This window comes from Silene latifolia, chromosome X (assembly GCF_048544455.1).
Source record: "Silene latifolia isolate original U9 population chromosome X, ASM4854445v1, whole genome shotgun sequence".
Taxonomy (NCBI): Eukaryota; Viridiplantae; Streptophyta; class Magnoliopsida; order Caryophyllales; family Caryophyllaceae; genus Silene; species Silene latifolia.
Window position 1 is genome coordinate 60,467,392 of NC_133537.1, and position 27,920 is coordinate 60,495,311.

Here is a 27,920-nt window from a genome sequence, read left to right on the forward strand (position 1 = left end):
TAATCACTTTCATTTATTCATCAAGTTTTGCTTTGTTAGTATGATTGACAACCTTATTAGCATGCTAAACTTGATCATAAGTGAGTAGTTTCTCTAGCTAGGATTAATGGGGAATTAGGGGAAATAAACATGGGTATTGATCTATGCTTAATCTAATATGTTTTCATAATTAATTTGCTTGCTTGTTGCGGTTTCAACCTATGCACATGTTATGTTTGATGAAATGCGAGCTTAAGAATCCTTGCATTTTTTTACCATCTCTTATCTTTTCAATGAGGCTTTTAAGATATAAACCAACTCGAGCCTCATTAGACCATACATAGAGTTGAATAGGAAGAATTAAGTTGACTTGTAGGTGTTTTACAGTCTAGACGACTCGGCTTCGGGACCCAAATCTTCCAAGGGATTGTAAGACATACACTAACTCGATCTCATCACAACAATAAGTGCTTGCATCTTATTGAGAACATGTTTGTATAATCTACTCCCATGAATCCCCTATGAACCCATGACACCCTAGTGCCTTTAATCAATTGTTTACAAACCCCTTTAATTGCTTTACTTTGTTTTTATTCATCTTATTGATTAGTTTAGTTTGTACCTCATCTCAACCCAATTTGTGACACCCTTAGACATAGCTACTTGCAATTGAAAATCCTACATCAATACCCGTCCCTTGGGATCCGACCTTTAATTACCTCTTTGCTAAGAGTAGTTTGTGAAGTTATAAATATCGTTTTGGTTGGTAGCTTTTGACGACAAGTTTTAATCGGGCCAAAAATGGCGTCGTTGCCGGGGACGGTGTTAAATTGATTCGATTTTCATTAATTATTTTTAGTTGTGTCTTTCTTTACCTTGGGGAAGTCAATCTCCTCAAGGTTGTTCTAATTGTTTTCTAGTTGTTTGATATTTTGCATGACTAGGAGATCACAAGATAACTTGTTACCCATTGATTTCGAGATTGAAAGGACCTTAACCAACAATAGAAGAGTTGCTAGAGGTAATTCAAGAGTTGTAGGTATTGGAGAGATTGTGGACATTCAACCAAATAACTTTGAATTTACAAACCCTTTTGCAAGAGAAGGAGAGGATAACCGAACTCAAAACCCACCACAAAATCAACCCACAATGCCTAAATTTTCATCACATTCTGTACCAACCGAGGAGAACCTACCAAACGGTACTCCTACACCACCACATTTAACCGGTAAATTCATTGCCAAATCCGCATTCATACAATTAGTTGAGAGAAGTGAATTTGGAGGGATGCCTAGTGAAGACCCTAATTCACATATGGAGACTATTTATGACTATTGTGATGCAATTTCTCAAACCAGAGTTACTCAAGACCAAATCCGATGGGTATTATTTCCTTTTTCTTTGATCGGTACCGCAAAGCCATGGTTAAAGAGCCTAGACAAGGCTACACTTGGTATTGATTCATGGAAGAAGTTAGCACTTGCCTTCTACAAGAAATTCTATCCTCCGGAGAAGACTAATATGTTGAGGGCCCAAATCACCGGCTTCAAGCAAAGGGATGAGGAATCGTTATATGAAGCATGGGAGAGATTTAAGGACACTTGTCGTTCTTGCCCACACCATGGGCTTAGTGAGTGTTTCCTTGTGCAACAATTTTGGAACGGCCTATATGAAGACTCTCGCAATATTCTCAATATGGGATCCAATGGTATGTTTACCGAAGTTGATGACAATAAAACATGGGCCAAAATCGAAGAGATGGCGGTTCATAATTCCCAATATAGTAGGCCTCGAAAGGCTACAAGAGGAGGAAAGCATGAGGTAGATTCCATCACACAATTGGGTGCTCAACTAAGTGCTCATATTGACACCATCAATTTGAAGTTTGAGAAGGTCATGGCTAAGCTTGATGAAGCTTCCAAATCACCCAAACAACATATTAATGCTATGGTGTTATCATCCTCAATCCCAAGTGAAGTATGTGAAAGTTGTGGAACCTTGGGATATGATCAAAGTGAATGTAGGGGAACAAATGAACAAGTCAATGCTTTCCAAGCATACAAGAGTGGTGCCCCTTATTCCAACTACTATAATAAGAACACCAAATTCCATCCAAATCTTTCATACAAGAGCCAAAATGTCCAAAACCCCCCAACCAACATACAACCCACCTCCAATGAGAAACCAAGCTCAAAGACCCTTTTTCAACCAAGGCCAAGGTTACCAAAATCAACCTTCTTACAACCAACCAAATGACCAAAGCTTTGATGTTCAAAAGCGGTCCTTCAAATGTAAGAGAACCAACAAGAATTTTTCACCCAAATGCAAAAAGATAGCCAAGCTAAGGAACTCACCATCAACAACATTATTGCCCACACCAAAATGTTAGAGACTCAAATGACTCAATTAGCATCTTCTAGCTCTCAAAGACAAAAGGGTTAATTACCACCTCAAAGTAATCCCCCAAGACATGAGACGGTTAGTGCCATCCATTTGAGGAGTGGTACAAGATATGAAGGACCAAAGAGGCCAATTGAGGAAGATATTGTGGATATTAGTGACAAGCAAGGAGTTGTGAAGAACCCTAAGGAAGTAGATCCTACTTCCAATGAAGTTTCAAAGAAGAAGAATGAAGAGAAGGCTAAGGAAAAAGAGCCCATTGTGATTAGACATCCCTTCCCAAGTCGACAAGCTAAGCCTAAGCTTGATGATCAACTTGGAAAGTTCATGGAAATTGTAAAGAACTTAGAAATCTCAATCCCATTCACGTAATTGATCAATTGAAGAGTCTATCACACCCGAAATACTCGAGAGGGGGGGGGGGTGAATTGAGTATTTAAAAACTTATGCCCACTTTTTATTTTATATCAATGTAATTAATTACTTAAAGTTTATTGATTAAACTTTAACTAATTAATTAGGTGATTATGAACGTAATGAAATGAACGAAAAGGAAAACTGCAAAGACACACGATTTTTGAAGTGGTTCAGCTTCACACGTCGAAGCCTACGCCCACTATTCTCGATTAATAATTTAAGTACCTTTCCCCGGATTACAAAATTATCAACCCAACTCGTATAGCTAACTCTAGCTATTATTCAATTTGAATATCACTAGATATTCGATTTGACTATCTTAAGTTACTAAGAAAGCACTTGATTGTTCTTCTAAGTGTTCACACAGTTGAACGAGTAAGAAACAATATGAAGTACTATTATCTTGTAACGTAACCTTAAGAATAATAATCAATTTTAAGAACACGAAATTTGCGCAAGAATTTTCAAATGCAAAACAATAAAAATAACTGATTAGACTTAAACTCAAAATTGTTTGCAAGAGATTTTAGTATTCCGAAAAGCTTATTTGAAATGAAGAATGATCATGTATATTTATAATAGAGGAGAAGAATAGGTTTTTGCACGAAACCCTAGAAGTGCCGTGAGGTAGGCGGTTTATTACGCAAGAAATAAATCTCTATCTCTTTCCCAATTTAATCCAAGATAATTTAGTTTAAGTAATAAGATAAAAGTAAATCTTATTTTTTTCTATAACTATATCTTTAAGATTTTCAGATAAGTAAACAAATTAAATCAAGTATATATTTAAGATACGAGAATATCTTATAAAAATATAAGCTAGATTTAATTAGATAGATTAGTTGTAGAAGACTTGCGAAACCTAACGGTTCAAAACCAACGGCCGAAACCCCAGGCCCATGTCCATCTAGACGAAAATCCTTCTTCTTGGATTAAGGTTAGGTTAAATAAACTAGCAAACCCTAGGTAGCATGCCGACCCATAAGTCGTTTTACTAACCAATAGAGAAATGCAAGTTAACCATTATAACAACCCATATTTCATCTATATTATATACACACATGATTTTTGAAATATATTTGAAGAATTTTATCTTTTGAAAATGATTTTAAAATTATTAAAATCGTGCCATAAAATCGCTATTTAAAGTTATAGTAGAAACAGCTATAACTTTAAGTTTGGTAAGTAAAGTTATTGGTCAAATAGCTATAACTTTACTTTCCCAGTATTTCTTCTTAAAATACCGTTACTAGATGAAGACCTAAACTAGCTAATCTTCCTGGAGATCTTCAGAGTAGAATCTTCTCTTTATCTTGATCATAAGCTCTTCATCTTGAGCTTGTTAAAGACTTGATTGAGCCTTTTGCTTGAGTGATCATCATAATTGAAACTTGTTACAGTTACTATGACGCTTTAGGAATCTTCAATGTTATAGCTCAAGCTGCTATAACATTACTTGAATGATGCTTCACAAATCTTTAATGTTATAACTAAGGATGCTATAACATTACTTGCTAAACTTGTAACCTAAGTCAATCTAACATAGACTAAACAAACGATTACGAGCAAGAGTATATATAAAATGAAGCACACACTTGTTATTATCAAAACTTAATCATATATCTATATGGTCCAACAAATTCCCCCTATTTGATGATGACAAGTCTCTTACCATTTGTGACTAAATGTAAGTTCCCCCTCAACATAATACTATAAAAGTCATAGTCAGTTGAACGCAAGAACAATCACTTATATACAAAGTATAGCATCTAAGGACCTTAAGAGATTAAAGGTTCTGAGAAGGAGCAAGTTTAGGCAAATACTTAAGTCACGATCATTTTCTTCCCCCTCTTGACATCATCGAAAAGACGAGAACAGATATAAAACGACTAGAATGATATCAACCGAGGCAAGAAATATAAATTAATCAAAGTATATATTATAGCATAAGAACGACTTCAACATAAGCTAGCTCTACATATAAAGTGTGTAATACAAACCAAGTTGAGTACAGATTTTGTAAGAGAGAAGGAAAATAGTCACTCGCCTAACTACGACCTACAGAAGCATGCATGCAATCTAACATGATAGATATCTCTAATGACCGTACATACACACTCCAACCAAGAGAGGTCCAAAACACATGCCGAGGACTTACAAAGTAATGTGAGGTGAGGTAATTGGGTAAGAAGGGGCAAAATAATGTGGATATGTGGAGGTAAAAGCCAAGCTAGCACCGATCACAACCAAAAGTAACGAAATTCCACTTTCCAACCCAACATGAAAGATGATGCACCATGCCAAGTACGGCACAAACTCACTCACATCTACAAGTACTTCTCCTCAAGTAAAATGGAAATGAATAAGAATAGGAGTAAAAAGAGATTTCTGCTTTTCCATCTTTTATAATAACATTTTTCTCCTTTTTTTTATTTTTTTTGTTGTTCATTTTTTTTTCCAGTCCATCTTTTTCTTCGTCCTTCCAATATCCATCACAAAAGCAACAAAATTGACCACAACAAGACTTCCAAACTTACCAACAAGACTAGCTTGACAAGGGTAGGCCATATGGAGTATAGTTGAAGAAATAGGTCAAAACAAGGCAAATTTGGCTAATGTGAGGTTAGTAGGTAAAACGTAAAGGAAGGGTCGCCTCTCCACATGCGTCACCACCACAAACCCGAGTGTATACAGGTAATAAGAGACAAAATTTCATGCTTATGCAATTTGATGTTACATGCCATGTAAGGAGTACTACTCACATCCTAAATAAAGCCAATCATGAATGTCATTGGTTTATAAAACTCTAAACCTTAGAATGTATAAGTGATGAACGAGAATTATGGTTTGTATACAACACAAAATATAACAGACTAGCAAACGGAATATTCTCATAAAATAATAAAATACTATATAGGAATGTACTTGCAACGGAAAATACGAACATAGACAGACAATCTCGTCTTAACTAGTCAATCATAAGGGAAATAAAATATTTGTGACAAGTTTAGTTGCCACCAATTAAACCAATTTCCAACCTTAAAATCTCAAAACGTTCTTTAGCCAATGCTTTGGTAAAAATGTCAGCCCATTGTTTTTCTGTACTACAAAATTCCAGTCTTATGTTGCCCTTATCTACATGATCATGTAAAAAATGGTGTCTGATGTCTATATGCTTAGTTCGTGAGTGCTGCGCAGGATTTTTAGATATAATTATAGCACTAGTATTATCACATAAAATAGGTATACATCCAATATTAACATCGTAATCACATAACTGTTGCTTAAGCCATAAAAGTTGAGAACATACCAATCCAGCGGCAATGTATTCGACTTCAGCTATAGATAACGCAACGGAATTTTGCTTCTTTGACCCACACGTAATAATACACGGTTCAACAAACGTGGCTAGTTCGGAAGTACTTTTTCTGTCAAGTGAACAACCTGCATAATCTGCATCTGAATACCCTATGAGATCGAAATTACACTCAAGAGGATACCATAGATATAATTTAGATGTACCAATTAAATACTTCAAGATTCTCTTAACTGCAATCATATGCGATTCTTTAGGGCACGACTGAAATCGAGCACATACGCATACACTAAACATAATATCCGGTCGACTTGTAGTTAAATAAAGAAGTGAGCCAATCATACCTCGATAAGTCGTCTCATCGACACACTTATCGTTTTCATCCGAAGTCAACTTCTTATATGTACCCATAGGAGTTGGTTTAGAATTAGAATTTTCCATACTGAATTTCTTGATCAGCTCCTTGATGTATTTCTGTTGGTGTATCATAATCCCTTCAGCAGTGTGTTGAATTTGGAGTCCAAGGAAGAACTTGAGTTCTTCCATCATGCTCATCTCGAATTCTGAGGTCATTAATTCTGAAAAATTCTTACATAAACGATCATTAGTTGAACCAAAAATAATATCATCAACGTAAATTTATAGAACTAATAAATCGGAATCCTCAGTTTTCAGAAATAGGGTTTCGTCGATAGCTCCTCTTTTAAAACCACTTTCAAGAATATATTTTGACAATCTGTCGTACCACGACCTCTGAGCTTGTTTCAAACCATACAGGGCTTTATCTAATTTGAAATTATGGTTTTGAAACTTGCTATTGAGAAATCTTGGAGGTTGTTCGACGAAAACCTGCTCATTCAGATAACCGTTAAGAAATGTTGTCTTAACGTCCATTTGATAAAGTTTAATTCCTTTATGAGCAGCAAATGCTATTAATAGTCTAATAGCCTCAAGTCTGGCTATAGGAGTGAAGGTCTTATCATAGTCAATTCCTTCTTGTTGATTATACCCTTGTACAACCAATCTGGCTTTATTTCGTACAATAACTCATGTGTCGTCCAGCTTATTTCTAAAAATCCATCTTGTACCAATAACCGTTCGGTCTTTAGGTCTTGGAACCAAATGCCACACTTTGTTTCGTTCGAACTGTTGAAGCTCTTCTTGCATAGCAACAATCCAATATGGTTCAGCAAGTGCTTCTTTGATATTTGTTGGCTCAATGGTTGAGAGAAAGGAGTAGAACGAGCAAAAGTTGTTAAGTCTTCTACGAGTTCGAACACCTTCATTCAAATTTCCTATGATGGTTTTCATTGGATGAGAATCTTTATATTTCCATTTCTTAGAAACAGGAGGCACATCTTCATCTGAACTAGTCTCGCCTTCTTCGAATGATTGGGTTTCAAGTCTTGTTCCCCCTGAATCCAATCCTGGTGTTATAACAGAATCAGTTATAACATTGGACTCAGTTCGTTGATTTGGAGTTGAAGTTATAGCTTCATCAATTATAACTTTATCCTCCAAATACTTAGGTTGAGAAGAGGTTTTAGTATCATCAACTAAACTCTCAGTTCTCTTTACTTTATCATTCGAAGGGCTTCTTTGTTCATCATTTGTGCCCTCAATTTCTTTATCTTCTTCATCTAATTCTGGAAGTTCATCCCTGGATAGTCGGAAATCAGGTTCGTTCAAATCTTCTTCCTCATCCTATTCAGCTTTGTCAAACATATTATTCTCATCAAAAACAACATGAACACTTTCTTCGATGCATAAGGTTCTCTTATTGAAAACCTTATATGCTTTACTATGATTAGAATAACCGACAAACACCGCTTCGTCACTTCTGGGATCGAATTTTCTTAATCTATTTTTGCCATTATTATGGACAAAACATTTACTCCCGAAGCAACGTAGATGTGATATGTTAGGTTTACGTCCCCTAACAAGCTCATAAGGAGTCTTCTTGATAATGGGTCTAATCAAAGCTCGATTATGAATATAGCATGCAGTGCTAACAGCTTCAGCCCAAAAATTACGAGGTAGTCCACTACACAATAACATAGTGCGTGCCATATCCTCCAATGTCCTATTCATATGCTTAACAACACCGTTTTGTTGTGGGGTTCGTGGTGCCGAGAAATTATGCCCAACACCATTCTCCCTACAATATTCTATAAATGCCTGGTTATCAAATTCGGTGCCATGATCCGTACGAATGGAAACTAATTTTGAATTATACTTATTTTGGGCAAGCTTCATTAGAACTGCAAACTCTTCGAAAGTTTCATCTTTTGAATTCAGAAAGATTGGCAAACATATCTGGAATAATAATCAACTAGAACGAAGACATACCTGGATCCACCTCTACTTCTTACCTTCATTGGACCACAAAGATCCATGTGTACGAGCTCCAGTCGTTCATTGGTACTTACCATTCTCTTGGATTTGAATGATGATCTCATGTGTTCACAACGAGCACATGAGTCACATAAGGTTTCTTGATCGAATTTGATTGAGGGAAGTCCTTCAACCAAATCCCATTTCTTTAGCTTATTCAACGTTGTTGAATTTATGTGTGCAAATCTTTTGTGCCAAAGGCACGGATCATCTGTCATTAATTTCATGCACGTGAATGAGTTAGTAGGAATATTGTTTAGATCAATCATATAGACATTTCTTCTACGATGTCCTTCAAGCACAACACTACTTGTTCCTTCAATTATTATTCGACAAGAATATGAATGAAAGACAACTTTATTTTCCTTGTCGCATAATTGACAGATACTTAGTAAATTGTGCTTGAGACCACTAACCAGATAAACATCACTAATAGCATGAGAAGAAGATATTCCAACTTTACCAACACCGATAATCTTACCCTTCTTGTTATCGCCAAATGTGACCTTACCTCCATCGAAGGGCTCAAGTGAAAGAAATAAATTTACATCTCCAGTCATGTGCCTTGAACATCCACTATGAAGGTACCATAAGTTATTTTCTTTCACTACAACCTGCAAAAATGATTAGAGACAATTTTTAGGTACCCAAGCTAAGTTGGGTCCTTTGACGTTAGTCACCCTAAAGACCATATCCTTTCTAACCCAAACACTTTTAGTAACTTTACGTTTTGGAGGTGAATGGTTTTTTCTGGGAACCGTCTTGGTTTGAGTTATGGGTTCCTCACGACGTGGTCTTTCAAGCTGTTTTGGGGGAGCTTTTGTTTTGAAGGGATCTTTAGGTTTCGGTGTTTGTTTTGATTTGGTAGCCTTCTTAAAATCGAAGCTCATATCATAGAACCAACGATGATCATTGTTGCGTTCTTCATTGGTACTTGGTTCAGATGGGGTACAATCACTTTTCTCGAAAACAGTGTCAGATGCTTTAACAAAGTTGATTCCTTTTCTTAAATCCTGAGCATATTTGACACAATTTTCTTGGATATGTCCAGTATGACCACAGTAATTGCAAATCAAATATTTTGGTAAATTTGTATATTTTCTCCTTCTGAAATCTCGTTCGGAAGGGGTTGATTTGCATTTAGAGTGATCTCTACGACCATAGCACTCGTTCCCTAATCCCATTTTCATGTTATTATCTGATTGCTCAGTTAGGAAATTTAGAACACGTGTGCTACCTTCCCATTTTTCGTGAACCTTTCTAGCATGCAAGAGTAATTCTTTTAAAGATTGTATCTCTTTGTTGCATTTGGAATGGTCTGCCTCTATGATCTTGGGAGGATGAGTCTCTTCATAATTGTCACGAAAGTTCTGGAATCTATCATTAAGAGCTTGTACCGTCTCGGTATGCGTTCTTTTAGTATTTGAAAGAACGGTTTTAGATTCCTTTAATTGCTGAGTTAGAGATTCAATCTCCTTCTTTTAATCTGAGATCACGGCTTCTCTAGCCGTAGCCTTGGACTCAAGAAGCTCTTTGACTTTCCTCAATTCCAATGTTATAGCTTCACTAGCTGTAACTTTGGCTTGAAGATGCTTAATGTTGAGTTTCAGGTCTGAGGTTATAGCTTCATTAGTTATAACTTTAGACTCAAGAGCCTTCTTCTCAGCATTTGTCGTATCTGAAGTTGAAGCCTTATTTGTTGTAACTTTAGATTTGAGATTTTTAGCCTTTGCTTTAAGGAGACGATTCTCTTCAACAATATCAAGAATTTGTTCTTTTAAGTCTTTTAATTCCATCTCTTGTTCATGACACTTATCAAGAGATTGCTCAAAATATTCAATTAAAGCATTCTTAGGCAATTTCTTAACACTTTTCTTAAGTTCAAGATAGCTTACCTCTTCTTCTTCTTCTGAATCGGAATCTCCTAGAAAGCAGCAATAGGAGTCCACACTATCTTTATCATTGTCTAGGTCAAGACTTACGTTGCTTAGACATAGGTTAGAAACTTCTTCTTCTTCTAATGCTTCATCGTCCTCAGTGTCGAGATCTCCCCAGTATGATACTATCATCACTTGCTTGAATTCCTTCTTAGTCTTCTCACGTTTTGCCTTGTCTTTAATTTTCTCCCATGTAGAACAATCCTTAATCATATGACTGGATTCTTCACACTTGAAGCATCCTCTATTAGCAAACGTATTCTTTGACTCAGAAGTTTTCTTATTATAGGACTTGTTGTTGTTGTTGAACGATTTTGCTTGCTTATTTCTGAAAATTCGTTTATTAAATCGTTCGGCAAACAAAACAGTTTCGTCCTCTATTTCTGCATCTTCTTCTTCCTTAGCAGAAGCTTGTAAAGCCATGCTCTTATTATTACTGGACTCGACCTCATCGTCATCCATGACGAGTTCATGAGCCATGAGAGCACCAATAAGTTCTGCATAACGAAGAGAAGTGAGATCTCTGACTTCTTCCATAACCGTGACCTTGGGACGCAATTTCTTGGTTAGACTCCTAAGTACTTTTCTAGCAATATCCTCGGAGTTAAAAGTTTTACCAAGATTTTTGAGCTCATTGACTATGGTAGAAAATCGTGCTGACATGATATCGAGTGATTCATTCTTTTCCATTTTAAAAAGTTCATATTTGTGAATCAGCAAGTCAATACGATATTTTCTAACAGCCGACATTCCTTCATAGGCCAACTCAAGACCATCCCATATTTCCTTGGCCAAAGTGCAAGAAGAAAAACGATCGAATTCGATCGATGTCATGCCGTTTTGTAACAAGCTTATCGCTTTCGAGTTCTTCTCAGCCTTCTTGTAATCAGCCTCAATATAGTCTTCTTCCTTTTTCTCATAGGTAGTGCCTTCCGAAGATGCGACCAAACTTTGTTTGGTCCATTCTTGATAACCGTCCAGCACTCCCAATCATATCCTTTTATGTAGTGTGTCATCATGTTTTTCCAAAGTCCATAATTCTTCCCATCAAAGATAGGATAAGATACTTGGAATCCATTTCACACGTGTAAGGCAGCGGAATAAAAATAAAATAAAAAGATGAAAAGATAGACGGATCTAGCCTCTTTGCGGTTTAGGCAATCAAGAGCACGAGGCTCTGATACCAATTGAAGAGTCTATCACACCCAAAATACTCGAGAGGGGGGGGGGGGGGTGAATTGAGTATTTAAAAACTTATGCCCACTTTTTATTTTATATCAATGTAATTAATTACTTAAAGTTTATTGATTAAACTTTAACTAATTAATTGGGTGATTATGAACGTAATGAAATGAACGAAAAGGAAAACTGCAAAGACACACGATTTTATAGTGGTTCAGCTTCACACGTCGAAGCCTACGTCCACTATTCTCGATTAATAGTTTTAGTACCTTTCCCCACATTACAAAATTATTAACCCAACTCGTGTAGCTAACTCTAGCTATAACTCAATTTGAATATCACTAGATATTCGATTTGACTATCTTAAGTTACTAAGAAAGCTCTTGATTGTTCTTCTAAGTGTTCACACAATTGAACGAGTAAGAAACAATATGAAGTACTATTATCTTGTAACGTAACCTTAAGAATAATAAGCAATTTTAAGAACACGACGTTTCACAAGAGTTTTCAAATGCAAAACAATAAAAATAACTGATTAAAATTAAACTTAAAATTGTTTGCAAGAGATTTTAATATTTCGAAAAGCTTATTTGAAATGAAGAATGATCATGTGTATTTATAATAGAGGAGAAGAATAGGGTTTTGCACAAAACCCTAGAACTGCCGTGAGGTAGGCAGTTTCTTTCGCAAGAAATAAATCTCTATCTCTTGCCTAATTTAATCCAAGATAATTTAGTTTAAGTAAATAAGATAAAAGTAAATATTATTTTTTCTATAACTATATCTTTAAGATTTTCAGATAAGTAAACAAATTAAATCAAGTATATATTTAAGATATGAGAATATCTTATAAAAATATAAGTTAGATTTAATTAGATAGATTAGTTGTACTAGAGGACTTGTGAAACCTAACGGTTCAAAGCCAACGGCCGAAACCCCAGGCCCGTGTCCATATAGACGAAAATCCTTCTTCTTGGATTAGGGTTAGGTTAAATAAACTAGCAAACCCTAGGTAGCATGACGACCCATAAGTCGTTTTACTAACCAATAGAGACATGCAAGTTAACCATTATAACAACCCATATTTCATCTCTATTATATACACACATGATTTTTGAAATATATTTGAAGAATTTTATCTTTTGAAAATGATTTTAAAATTATTAAAATCGTGCCATAAAATCTCTATTTAAAGTTATAGTAGAAACAGCTATAACTTTAAGTTTGGTAAGTCAAGTTATAGGTCAAATAGCTATAACTTTATTTTCCCAATATTTCTTCTTAAGATACCGTTACTAGATGAAGACCTAAACTAGCTAATCTTCTTGGAGATCTTCAGAGTAGAATCTTCTCTTTATCTTGATCATAAGCTCTTCATCTTGAGCTTGTTAAAGACTTGATCGAGCCTTTTGCTTGAGTGATTATCATACTTGAAACTTGTTACAGTTACTATGACGCTTTAGGAATCTTCAATGTTATAGCTCAAGCTGCTATAACATTACTTGAATGATGCTTCACAAATCTTTAATGTTATAACTAAGGATGCTATAACATTACTTGCTAAACTTGTAACCTAAGTCAATCTAACACAGACTAAACAAACGATTACGAGCAAGAGTATATATAAAACGAAGCACACACTTGTCATTATCAAAACTTAATCATATATCTATATGGTCCAACATCAATCATGTTCCGGCCTATGTAAAGTATATGAAGGACATTCTTACCAAGAAGAAATCCATCCTGAAGCTACAGACTATTGCCTTTACCAAAGTGAGTAGTGCTATTCTTCAAGGAAGTTCCCCTCCAAAACTCAAAGATCCGGGAAGTTTTTCTATCCCATGTACCTTTGGCGACACTACGATCAACAAAGCATTATGTGACCTTGGAGCAAGTGTAAGTGTCATGCCATACTCGGTATGTAAGAGGCTAGGGATGGGAGAGCTCAAATGCACCAACATCACTCTTCAAATGGCGGATCGATCAACAAAGGTACATTTAGGGGTATGGGAAGATGTGCCTGTGAGAATTGGAAAGTTCTTCATCCCGGTAGACTTTGTCATTGTAGACATGGAAGAGGATTCCAACATTCATATCATTTTAGGAAGACCTTTCTTGCAAACCACCGGAGCGGTAATCGATGTGAAGCATGGAGAGCTCACACTTGAAGTGGGGGATGAGAAAATCACTTTCAATCTTGACAAAACAATGAGAGCCCCCCGACTACATGAGCCATGCTTCATGGCCGATCATTATAGCCGAGAAAGTGATAGGAATAAGTTAGCATCTCCATGAAAATATCAAGCTATGGGAAAAGAATCACCACCCATATGGAAGAAGAAAATGGATAACCCTCGAGTAGCTCTTGTTGGAGTGTCCCCGACAATAATGCGATCACATTGTTGATCATATGTTTAAATCTCATATTAAGAATACATGAGGGAAAGTAATACTTCTTAGCCAACTGGTCCACACATATCAGTAATGATTGGCTGATTAGAGTTTGACATTACTGTCGTACGACGGTGGTGACCAGTTGATCCCCTAAGGTCATACCTATAGGGTAATCCTCTTAATTAATTATTTAATTAATCGTATGACGATACGGGTTAATTAAATTCCTTAAAATTGACGAGTGATTTTGTGAGTAAAATTACGTGTCTTATTGTAATTTGATTAGATAAGATTCGTTCTAAGTAATCGAATTGTTTTATTACTTAGATTAATTTATTGTTTATGAAACAACTAAAAATAGAATGAATAATTTATTATAAATACAAGTTGTTGTAGTTTATAATTTTATGACCCATTTTGGTACAAGTAATTATGAATTACTAATTATTTTTGTATGTGACATATTTAATTATATGATGATTTTCAATATATTAAAAATACATTATAATGTAACATGTCAAGTAACATGTAACATATGTCACAATCGACAAATGACAAAAATAAAATGGACCTCCCTTTTATGGGTAATAACCGGTTTTATGGAGGGAGTATTAGGTTTGTGTTGTCTAATTTATTTATTCAAAAGAAACACAATGATGACCTATTTTCATAGCCATGCAAACCTATTATTCTTGGGAAGAAAAAAATCTCATGCATTGGCTCCTCTCCTCCCATGCTACCCGGTTTCCCAAAGAGAAAAAGAAGAGTTTTTCTCTTATATTTTTCATTCTATAAGTTGTAAAAATATATATGTCATATTTTTACTAGTGGTTCCTTTTACTCTACATTTTTGAGAGAACAAGGAGAGCTCATAAAATCCTCCCTCTTGACCGAAATATTCAAGAGCATAAAACAATTATTTTGAGTTAATTTTTAAGGTAGCTTTGATTAATACTAGTCTCATATTAATTTAAACTATTAAGGGTATTATCTTGGTACAATTCTTGGGGAGAGATTCTACACTTGAATCTTGTTCATCCATAAGGAAAGCTCAAGAATTAGCTAAGGTAGGCGACCTTACTAGTGCCCATATATCCGAAATATCAAATGTAAGGAACCGTTTTTCTCCTTACTCTTGTATTTGTTTTGCATGTATAAGATCTTGAATTAATTTTATCACTAAATTAATTATTCACATATTCAATATGTAATCAAATGAGATTTATGAATCCCAACAACTCTAACCGGAGAGCAAGGATATTTCGACAACAATGAGAGCTTGAATAACTCACCACCAATCATGACAAGTAATGAAGAAGGCCTCATTGGCCATGGCAACAAGAAATAGGAGTTGCACTTGTCAACTCATGATATCCTTAGGGAACAAGCTACTGAAGTTTGTAGTCTCTAGGATGACAAATTTGAAGGATTAGTCAATCATTACATTGGCAATGCTATGACCTTAGACCAAGGCTTTGTTGATCCTAGTCATCATCTTAATCGGGTCGCCACCATGAAGAACACAATGCAAAAAGATCTATGCAAGATCTTTATAATGAAAATGAGCAAGCCTTCGACTACTTCTACAAGGTATTGAGCAACATCAACAACACCTTGGCTTTGCCCCCTTGACATCTCATCAAAGAATGAGAATTTGGTGGAGTCCTCCCTAAACCACCATTTGTAAATATTCTAACCCCTTAACTCGTATTTTATTTCCTCTATTGCATTTTTGTCATTTTTGGATTTACATTCTTGTGCTTTGATCAAGATTTTCGATATGAGAGAAAGTGAGGGAGGTATTTTAACGTGTTTTGATGTGTAGTGTCGGGATGGCAATTGCCTAGGCTAACCGAGCCTTTGTAGTGCACCCACAACAAAGAACAAAGGAAAAGAAGAAAGAATGATATGGGAAAAAGAAACCCCACAGGCAGACCTGAGTCCGTGGGAACTGATGATGATCCGGACATCCCAGGGGAGGATCCGAGCATCCTGGCCTTAGGACGCGGGTCCTGGGAAAGCTTAAATTGAAGAAAGTGTTCTGTCACAAAATCAGCACAGATCATCTGCAAGACGCTCATCCCAGACCATGAGCCGCTCGTCTTGAGACTAATCCGCGCATCCTGACATGCTTCAAAATTATGAGTTCACGCTGTTTGTAAATCCACACGTCCCCAGAAGGATCCGAGCGTCCCCAGGGAGAATCCGCTTGAGCTGGGCTGGATCCGCGCGTCCTAGAACGGGTTGGCAAATTCAGGACGTACTGTCTGAGAATCCGAGCATCCCGTGTTGAATCCGCGCGTCCGTTGCTGCTATTTAACAAAAACACAGGACTCATCCCTTCCTTCCCAAAATCATTTCTATATTTTACAAACACAAACACACATCTTTTCTCCCTCAAAACCCTCAATCCCCTCATTCAAAAACACAAATTTCTCAACCAAAATCACCACCATAAATTGACAAGACCTCTCACTAAATAATAATTGAGAATTAGCCTTACCAAATAGTAGAAAGCATGAATCCCAATTTCATAAGGAAGTAGGCTCGGCTCAGCGGGGTGCTAAACTTGTTACGTTGGGTAAGTGGGTAGTAAAAAGTTATTACATCAAAATTTGGATTGAGCTCAACGGAAGTATTCGTGACCATAGTCGCATGTGTTCCGGGATAAAGATAAATATTAGAGTAATTTTATCGACCGAGAGTTCTAGAAGTAGAATCGATTAAAGAGTTAACCCACCGAGTTATATTGATAAGGGATGAATCGGCTCACCGTGCCTGAGTTAATATGAATTTGGATCTCGGGATCATTTATAATAGTTGGGTGGAGGTCACTATATAAATGTTTAAAACTTGTTTAAAAATGTTTGCAAGTTTGATCAAATGAGAAATATTAATATTTCCTTTACCTCCACGTTTGTAATTTATATATAGCAATGGATCCTACTAATGCAACAACACCTATTACCATTGAGTCTTGTCATAACTTATTTGACGATATTTGCTCCAACCACAATCTCGATACTACTAGAGAGCTTCATTTTGGGATCGGTTCGGATGGAAACCTTAATTTCATTACTTCCACCATACCTCCTACTATGACTAGATCTTTTGTGAATGTGTCTCGGGAAGACCATCTCGCTAAATCTATGAGGTCCTTATCTTTGGAAGAAAGGGATGCCCAAATTAGTGGGAGTTCTAGCAAGCAAGCTCTTGCAACTAAAGGAAAGTGGTTCAAAAGGAAGGGAAAGAAAGGTAGAAGATTCAACAATGGAAAAAAGATGGCTAGTGGGACTACCAAAGGACCCAAAATTGATGATGAATGCCATTATTGTCATGGCATGGGACATTGGATGAGGAATTGCCCAATATATTTGGGAAATATTAGGGATGGACTTGTTATTCCACTCGGTAAAATTCTTTCTGAAATTTATGTTATTGATATAAATTTTACTTCCACCACAACGTGGGTATTAGATACCGGTTGCGGTTCTCACTTTTGTAATCATTTATAGGGGCTAAGAAACGTGGAAAAGCTGAGCAAGGGCGATGTTGATCTCCGTCTTGGGAATGGAGCTAGGGTAGCGGCTACATCCATGGGAACTTATGTGCTTGTTTTAGCAAATGGATTTGAGTTGTATTTACATAATTGTTTTTATGTACCTTCTCTTTCTAAGAACATTATTTCAATTGCTATGTTAGACATAGAGAGTTTTAATTTTGTCATTAAAAACAATTGTTGTATTATTTCAAGAAATGACTTCGTCATAGGCCGATGCTCTTCTATTAATGGCATTTATGTTCTAGAAACTTTTAATCCAAGTAAAGACATCTATAATATACAATCGAAGAAACTCAAATCAAGTGATCCAAATGAATCATACATTTGGCATTGTCGATTGTGTCATATCAACGAGAATCGCATCAAAAGATTAGTTTCCACTAATGTTATAAAACCATTTGATTTTCAATCATATGGTATATGCGAATCTTGCCTCCTATGAAAAATGACTCGTAATCCTTTTAGTGGTAAAGGGACTCGACCTAGTGAACTATTGGGACTTATATATATCGATGTATGTGGACCAATGACTATCACCGCTGGGGGAAATTATGATTACTTCATAACCTGCACTGATGATTTAAGTAGATATGGATATATCTACTTAATGAAGTATAAGAGTGAAGCTTTTGAGAAATTTAAAGAATTTCAAAATGAAGTAGAAAACCAATTGAACAAAAGGATAAAGGCACTACGATCCGATCATGGTGGAGAGTATCTTAGTAATGAATTTGATTCACACTTGAAAGGTTGTGGCATCGTGTCACAACTCACTCCACCCGGTACACCACAACTTAATGGTGTTGCCGAAAGGAGAAATCGAACCCTACTAGATATGGTTCGATCCATGATGAGTCAAACCGAGTTACCCGACTCGTTTTGGGGATTTGCAATCCAAACCGCAATCAAATCATTGAATAATAGTCCAACAAAGGCAACCGAAAAGACTCCATATGAGATGTTAAAAGGAAGGGTTCCTAATATATCCTATATGAATATTTAGGGATGTAATGCTTACGTCAAGGCAAAGACCGGCAACAAGCTTGCCCCACGATCCGAAAAATGCATCTTTGTAGGTTACCCCATTACCTCCCGAGGATATTACTTCTACAAACCTCATGAAAACAAAGTGTTTGTGTCTAGTGAGGCTGTCTACTTAGAAAGTGAGTTTATTTCTAAGAGACAGAGTGGGAGAAATTTTGAACTTGATGAAGTTCAAGAGCCACAAACCGAAGTAGAGACGCAAGAAGACGTTCCTTCGTCGTCTAATTTTGTTGTTATTCCTCAACCGAGGAGGTCGGGTCGAGTTATAGATATGTTAGACTTATCGAAGAGGATGGGACCCTCAATGTGTTACTTTTAGAAAGTGACGAACCCGCCACCTACAAAGCTGCAATCTCTAGTCCCAATTCAGCTTTATGGCTTGAAGCCATGAAATCCGAAATGAGTTCTATGCATGAAAATCAAGTATGGAACTTGGTGGATTTGCCTGAAGGGGCAAGACCTCTTCAGTGCAAATGGATCTTCAAAGTAAAGAATGGCATAGAAGGACATGATGATGTCTACAAGGCTAGGCTAGTGGCAGAAGGTTTTACTCAAGTTCATGGTCTTCACTATGACGAAACCTTTGCCCCCGTGGCTATGATAAGATCAATTCGGATACTGTTAGCGATCGCCGCATTTCATGACTATGAAATATGGCAAATGGATGTCAAGACCGCTTTTCTAAATGGGCATTTAGAAGAGGAGGTGTACATGATACAACCCGAAGGTTTTGTGGATCCTAAAAATCCTAACAATGTATGCAAGCTTAAGAGATCCACTTATGGTCTTAAGCAAGCATCAAGAAGTTGGAACCATCGATTTAATCATATCCTAAAAGAAAATGGTTTTACTCGAAGTATTGAGGAACCATGTTTATACATGAAGTTCAGCGGAAGAAATGTTGTGTTCCTAATATTGTATGTGGATGACATACTACTTATTGGAAATGACATTCCTATGTTGTCTTCCGTCAAGGAGTGGCTAGGAAATCATTTCCAAATGAAGGATTAAGGAGAAGCACAACGCATATTAGGTATCCGGATCTATAGAGATAGACCCAAAAGGATATTGACATTAAGTCAAGAATCTTATGTTGATTAGATTCTTCGACGCTTCAGCATGGACCAATCCAAAAGAGGCTTGTTTCCTATGGTTAGTGGGACCATATTGAGCAAGTCTCAATCACCCACCGAACTCAAAGATGTTGAACGCATGAAGTTGATCCCTTATGCTTCCGCCGTTGGATCAATCATATATGCCATGATATGCACTCGTCCAGATATTCGTATGCTTTGAGCATGACGAGTAGATATCAAGGAAATCCAGGTGAGAGTCACTGGATTGTCGTTAAGAACATCCTTAAGTACTTGTGAAGGACTAAGGATTATGTCTTAATGTTTGGAGGTGACTCCGAGCTCTGTGTTAAGGGTTACACGGACTCCAGTTTTCAAACAGATAGAGATGACATGAAATCACAAGCTGGATTTGTTTTCATGCTCAATGGTGGTGCCGTAAGCTGGAGAAGCTTCAAGGAAGCTGTGACTGCGGATTCTACAACGGAGGCTGAGTACATAGCAGCATCAGAAGCTGCCAAGGAAGCTATGTGGATCAATCAATTCTTGGAAGGGCTAAAAGTAGTACCTACCGCCATTGATCCCATTACTCTCTATTGTGACAATAATGGGACAATCTTCCAAGCTAAAGAGCCCAAGTCTAGTAATAGATCTAGACATGTACTTAGAAAATTCCATGTAATTAGAGATTTCATCGAAAGGAAGGAAATTGCGATTTTTAAGGTTGGGATGGATGATAACATTGCTGATCCGCTCACCAAGCCTTTATCGCAGGCTAAACATGATGGACATGTTGTGTCCATGGGACTTAAACGCATGCCAGTTTTATGTTAGATTTTGATATGAAATAAAAGAGTTGTTTTATTTGTTCATATGCATAATCACATTTGTCTTTTAATTTTTCATTACTTTGTCATATTCAAATGGGTTGTAAAGACAAGATTGAACCCCATTAAAGTGAACTAAATTGACATAGTAATCGCCCATAGTCATTTGTATGATGTGACGTCTCGAAGTGACTAGAGTGTGATGCGATTGATGGCAAGTTCAAGTGCCATAGAGTCATAAGAGATGACTAGTCGATCACATAGGCAGACGGTTTGGAACACTCTGTCGGGCCTTATGACCGCTTTTGTAGTTCTGGCAAATTATATGGCCTGGTCGTGGCAAGAGCTACTATAGTATTCTAATGAGTTGATTCTTTTGACTAAAGACTGTTCGCTCAAGGTGGCACAGTTTCAGAGTAACTTTGATTTATGTTCCTACGACCTTCGTAAATGGGTTAAAAGGGCTTATTTTGGGTTATGATGAGCCACTCGAGGAGTAATGAACTGAAATAATGAACTGGAAATGCGTGGAGTTAAATTCCTTGTAACGGTTATAACAATATCTCAGGGCCACTCGAGGAGTAATGAACTGGAAATGCGTGGCCACGCTCAGAAGGTATCTATAATAGATAATTCCGGTCAATCAGTTGTTCTCCAAATCGAGGAAACCACTCTCGATGTGATCACTTGCAAGTACGACCTGAAAGACACCTTGCATTGAGTGGGAGATAGTAATAGGACAAGAGAATTGGTGACGCACACTTGTCGAGGACAAGTGGGAGATTGTTGGAGTGTCCCCAACAATAATGCGATCACATTATTGATCATATTGAGATTACATGTCTAAATCTCATATTAAGAATACATGAGGGAAAGTAATACTTCTTAATCAACTGGTCCACACATATCGGTAATGATTGGCTGACTAGAGTTTGACATTAATGTCGTACTTCGGTGGTGAGCAGTTGATCCCCTAAGGTCATACTTATAGGGTAATGCTCGTAATTGATTATTTAATTAATCGTATGAAGATACGGGTTAATTAAATTCCTTAAAATTGACGAGTGATTTTGTGAGTAAAATTACGTGTCTTATTGTAATTTGATTAAATAAGATTCGGTCTAAGTAATCGAATTGTTTTATTACTTAGATTAATTTATTGTTTATGAAACAACTAAAAATAGAATGAATAATTTATTATAAATACAAGTTGTTGTAGTTTATAATTTTATGACCCATTTTGGTACAAGTAATTATGAATTACTACGTATTTTTGTATGTGACATATTTAATTATATGATGATTTTTAATATATTAAAAATACATTATAATGTAACATGTCAAGTAACATGTAACATATGTCACAATTGACAAATGACAAAAATAAAATGGACCTCCCTTTTATGGGTAATAACCGGTTTTATGGAGGGAGTATTAGGTTTGTGTTGTCTAATTTATTTATTCAAAAGAAACACAATGATGACCTATTTTCATAGCCATGCAAACCTATTATTCTTGGGAAGAAAAAAAGCTCATGCATTGGCTCCTCTCCTCCCATGCTACCCGGTTTTCCAAAGAGAAAAAGAAGAGTTTTTCTCTTATATTTTTCATTCTATAAGTTATAAAAATATATATGTCATATTTTTACTAGTGGTTCCTTTTACTCTACATTTTTGAGAGAACAAGGAGAGCTCATAAAATCCTCCCTCTTGACCGAAATATTCAAGAGCATAAAACAATTATTTTGAGTTAATTTTTAAGGTAGCTTTGATTAATACTAGTCTCATATTAATTTAAATTATTAAGGGTATTATCTTGGTATAATTCTTGGGGAGAGATTCTACACTTGAATCTTGTTCATCCATAAGGAAAGCTCAAGAACTAGCTAAGGTAGGCGACCTTACTAGTGCCCATATATCCGAAATTACAAATGTAAGGAACCGTTTTTCTCCTTACTCTTGTATTTGTTTTGCATGCATAAGATCTTGAATTAATTTTATGACTAAATTAATTATTCACATATTCAATATGTAATCAAACGAGATTTATGAATCCCAACAACTCTAACCGGAGAGCAAGGATATTTCGACAACAATGAGAGCTTGAATAACTCACCACCAATCATGACAAGTAATGAAGAAGGCCTCATTGGCCATGGCAACAAGAAATAGGAGTTGCACTTGTCAACTCATGATATCATTAGGGAATAAGCTACTGAAGTGTGTAGTCTCTAGGATGACGAATTTGAAGGATTAGTCAATCCTTACATTGGCAATGCTATGACCTTAGACCAAGGCTTTGTTGATCCTAGTCATCATCTTAATCGGGTCGCCACCATGAAGAACACAATGCAAAAAGATCTATATGCAAGATCTTTATAATGAAAATGAGCAACCCTTCGACTACTTCTACAAGGTGTTGAGCAACATCAACAACACCTTGGCTTTGCCCCCTTGACATCTCATCAAAGAATGAGAGTTTGGTGGAGTCCTCCCTAAACCACCATTTGTAAATATTCTAACCCCGTAACTCGTATTTTATTTCCTCTATTGCATTTTTGTCATTTTTGGATTTACATTCTTGTGCTTTGATCAAGATTTTCGATATGAGAGAAAGTGAGGGAGGTATTTTAATGTGTTTTGATGTGTAGTGTCGGGATGGCAATTGAATAGGCTAACCGAGCCTTTGTAGTGCACCCACAACAAAGAACAAAAGAAAAGAAGAAAGAATGATATGGGAAAAAGAAACCCCACAGGCAGACTTGATTCCGTGGGAACTGATAATGATCCGGACATCCCAGGGGAGGATCCGAGCATCCTGGCCTTAGGACGCGGGTCCTGGGAAAGCTTAAATTGAAGAAAGTGTTTTGTCACAAAATCAGCACAGATCATCTGCAAGACGCTCATCCCAGACCATGAGCCGCTCGTCTTGAGACTAAGCCGCGCGTCCTGGCATGCTTCAAAATTATGAGTTCACGCTGTTTGTAAATCCACACGTCCCCAGAAGGATCCGAGCGTCCCCAGGGAGAATCCGCTTGAGCTGGGCTGGATCCGCGCGTCCTAGAACGGGTTTGCAAATTCAGGACGTACTGTCTGAGAATCCGAGCATCCCGTGTTGAATCCGCGCGTCCCTTGCTGCTATTTAACAAAAACACATGACTCATCCCTTCCTTCCCAAAATCATTTCTATCTTTTACAAACACAAACACACATCTTTTCTCCCTCAAAACCCTCAATCCCCTCATTCAAAAACACAAATTTCTCAACCAAAATCACCACCATCAAAACAAAACTTGCTCAAATCAAGATTAAACCACTCCTTTATCAATAAAAGACCATCTAAACATCAAAATCCTCACAAATTGAATCAATTTTCTAGGGCTTGGGTACAAATTCGAAAATCCTAAAATTGATTGAGGAATTGATTGAAGTTTGAGGAAACAAGGAGCATTCAAGCACAATATTGGTTTGTTGATACAAATATAAGAAGGAGAACACAATGGCAAGAACAAAAGGCGGAAACAAGGCACCCAAGACTACAAATTTATCAAAGAGACAACAAGCTCTTCTTGCATCTAAGGCTTTGGTAGTGGTACAACCAAGGGTGGAATTCCAAGAAATTGCAACTCCTATTGAGGAAGCTACTACACCTACTCCGGTTATAGAGCAATTGCCAAATTTTCCAGAGATAACTTTCTTAACCGATGCTCATAGGAATGCATTTTTATCCCTTGCTAGGAAGACCATTGTGGCTACCAAGTTTATATGTCAAGACACTTTGGAAAAATTGGGTGTGCTTGAAAGAACTAGGAAATTTTTCGAGTCCATGAGGTTATTAGCCCTCTTTGAAATGGAAGAATTGACTTACCCTTAACTAACCATGGAGTTCATAAGCTCCTTGAAGGTGTTCAAGATAGAAACTCAAAAATATGTTGAATTCCGTCTTGAGAACAATAGTAGAAGAATGGCTTTGAATGAGTTTGGTGAAGTGTTTGGTCTTTTACAACATTATCATTATGAGAAGAAGCCTTTAAAATATGATACCGCACCCCTTTGGAAAGCAATTACCGGGCGAAAATTTGACTCTTTCCGGGAGGGCCATGCTCTATATGTTCACCATCCGGGCATAAGATTATAGGCACAAGTTTGTGAGCAATACCATGATTGCTAGAAAAGGCACCAATCACTTTACCGAGCTTGAATTTGTCTACCTTGAGTCTACCATGAATATCAATAGAAAGTTCACCAAAGAATACAAAATACTTCAACTTTTGCTTGATCGGTGGCTCGAGATTTATAATGGGAAAGATGGAGCGGCTTTCATTGTAAATGGAGGCTTAGTAACAAAGTTAGCAAAGCACTTTAACTCGGATTTCAACAAAAACAAAACCTACAAACCGGTTAAAGGGAGCAACCTCCTTGATATGAGCACTTTGATCAACAAATTCCATTGGGTCAAGAATGAAAATCTTGACAACAACTATGAGTGGCTCATCAAAGAAGCTAAGCCCTTCATCTTGCCTAGCAAAATATGCCGCATCGCCGTCTGATGTGACCATTATTTGAGCATATTTAGTCCCCGAATTAGCTTCGTTCCTATGCTTTTTAGTGCATATTTGGGACATTTACTATCTTTAATCCTTTGTTTTGCATATTCTTTGAGGTTTTGTTTCCTTGGTAGGAGAGGAGTGCAAACCTTGCATTTTCATGGCAAAATAGAGCTAAATTGATCGAATCTAATGACCAAGCATCAAGGAGAAGACAAGACTAGAAGGCCTTTGTACATATTATAGTAGATGGGCAATGATGAAGAAATCCTTGCATCCCCGACTAAATCCCGGAAGATTATTGGAAGAAGAGAGGAAGAAAAGAAGAAAAGAAGGCTGGAACCCAATCCGCTCGTCCAACCAGACAAGACGCCCGTCCAACATTTCAGGAATCCGAGCGTCTTTGCCATAGGGACGCCCGTCCAACCACGCCCTAATCCGCTCGTCCAAGCACCAATCCGCTCGTCCCGACCCCTTGGATGCCCGGATTGTCTTACAGGCCTATACGTCCTCTTCTCCCCTCCATTAAAGATGCGCATATTTTCGGAAGACCGACAAAAAGGAGACTCGCATCTTTTCTGAGAGGAGCGATTCCTCAAGGACTTAATCGTCATTTAAGCCCTTAGTAAACCCTAATTTGTGTACCTAATCCCCACTATAAATACCCCATTAGTCTAATTAGATTAATCATGTTCTTCTTATCAATATTTAGTGTAGTTTATATCATTCTAATCTCTTCTTAATCTTATAATCAACTTCTAATCAAATATTAATACAAATCTCATTTCCTTAATTTCTCTTTTGTTCATCTTTTATTTTGGGTAATTGAAGATTATTTGGGTTATTGTTGGGATATTGACAACCTTCCAATCATTCATCAAGTACTTCTATTATTCTTTGCTTTATTTTAGAATCATTAGTAGGTATAATTCTCTTAATCCCTTTTTAATTATTGTTAATCATCTTCATTTATTCATCATGTTTTGCCTTGTTAATATGATTGACAGCCTTGTTAACATGTTAAACTTGATAATGAGTGAGTAGTTTCCTTAACTAAGGTTAATGGGTAATTAGGGGAAACTAACATGGGGGATGATTCATGCTTAATTTAATATGTTATCATAATTTATTTGCTTGCTTGTTGTGATCTCAACTTATGCACATGTTATGTTTGATGAAATGCGAGCCTATGAATCCTTGCATTTTTTACCCATCACTCACCTTTTCAATGAGACTTGTAAGACATAAACCAACTCGAGTCTCATTAGACCATGCATATAGTTGAGTAGGGAATATTAAGTCGACTTGTAGGTGTTGTACAATCTAATCGATTCGGCTCCGGGACCCAAACCTTCCTAGGATTGTAAGATATAAACCAACTCGATCCATCACAATAATAATTGCTTGCTTATAATTTGAGAATATGTTTGTATGATCAATTCCCATGAATCCCCTATGACCCCATGACACCCTAGTGCTTTTAATCAATTGTTTACATCTCATTTTAATCATCTTGCTTATTTAATTTTATTGCTATTTAGTTTAGTGATCTTCTTATCTCAACCCAAATCGTGACACCCCTAGACACCGCTACTTGCAGTCGAAAATCCTACATCAATACCCGTCCCTTGGGATCCGACCTTTACTTGCCTCTTTACTAATAGTAGAGTTGTTTGTGAAGTTATAAATATTGTTTTGGTCTAGGTTCTCCTAACGACAAGTAACCGAAAATTAAGCTCCAAGTGAGTCCGACCAAAAATGGCGCCGTTGTCGGGGACGGTGTGAACTTGATTTGATTTTCTTAGGTTGTTATTAGTTGTGTCTTTCTTTGCCTTGGGGAAGTCAAACTCCTCAAGGTTTATTCTAATTGTTTTCAAGTTGTTTGATACTTTGCATGTCTAAAAGATCACAAGGTAACTTGTTACCCATTGATCACGAGATTGAAAGGACTTTGACCAACAATAGAAGACTTGCTAGAAACACTTTGAGAGGTATTGGTGAGATTGTAGATATTCAACCAAATACTATTGAGTTCATCAACCCTTTTTCAAGAGAAGGTGAGGGGAACCCAACACAAAATCAACCCACAATGCCTAAATTTTCATCACATTCCGTACCAACCGAGGAGAACCTACCCAATGGTACTCCCACACCACAACACTTAACCGGAAATTTCATTGCTAAATCCGCATTTATCCAATTAGTCGAAAGAAGCCAATTTGGGGGGATGCCTAGTGAAGACCCTCACTCTCACATGGAGACTTTTTGTGACTATTGTGATGCGATTTCACAAACCGGTGTGACTCAAGACCAAATTCGATGGGTCTTATTTCCTTTTTCTCTAATTGGCACCACAAAACAATGGTTGAAAAGCCTTGATAAGGCTACTCTTGGAATTGACTCTTGGAAGAAGTTGGCTCTAGCTTTCTACAAAAAATTCTACCCTCCGGGAAAGACTAACATGCTAAGAGCTCAAATTACGGGTTTTAAGCAAAGGGATGAAGAATCTTTGTATGAAGCTTGGGAGCGGTTCAAAGGAATTTGTCGCTCATGTCCTCATCATGGACTTAGCGAGTGGTTCTTGGTACAACAATTTTGGAATGGGCTTTATGAAGACTCAAGAAACATTCTCAACATGGGGTCAAATGGTATGTTCACCGAAGTTGACGATAATCAAACTTGGAACAAGATTGAGGAAATGGCGGTCCATAATTCACAATATAGTAGACCTCGCAAGGCTACTAGAGGAGGAAAGCATGAAGTGGACTCTATTACTCAATTGGGTGCTCAACTTAGTGCTCACATTGATACCATCAACCTAAAGTTTGAAAAGGCTATGGCTAAAC

The 27,920-nt window shown here is 36.9% G+C and overlaps 2 non-coding genes across 2 annotated transcripts; both read right to left on the bottom strand.

The window, feature by feature from the left end:
- Window positions 1-1,500: 1,500 nt before the first annotated feature.
- LOC141625325 (small nucleolar RNA R71) lies at window positions 1,501-1,607 on the bottom strand. Its single transcript, XR_012535110.1, has one exon. It is a non-coding gene; the product is annotated as a small nucleolar RNA R71 (small nucleolar RNA).
- Window positions 1,608-27,535: 25,928 nt separating this feature from the next.
- Window positions 27,536-27,642, bottom strand: LOC141625818 (small nucleolar RNA R71). Its single transcript, XR_012535570.1, has one exon. It is a non-coding gene; the product is annotated as a small nucleolar RNA R71 (small nucleolar RNA).
- Between the last annotated feature and the right edge of the window lie 278 nt (window positions 27,643-27,920).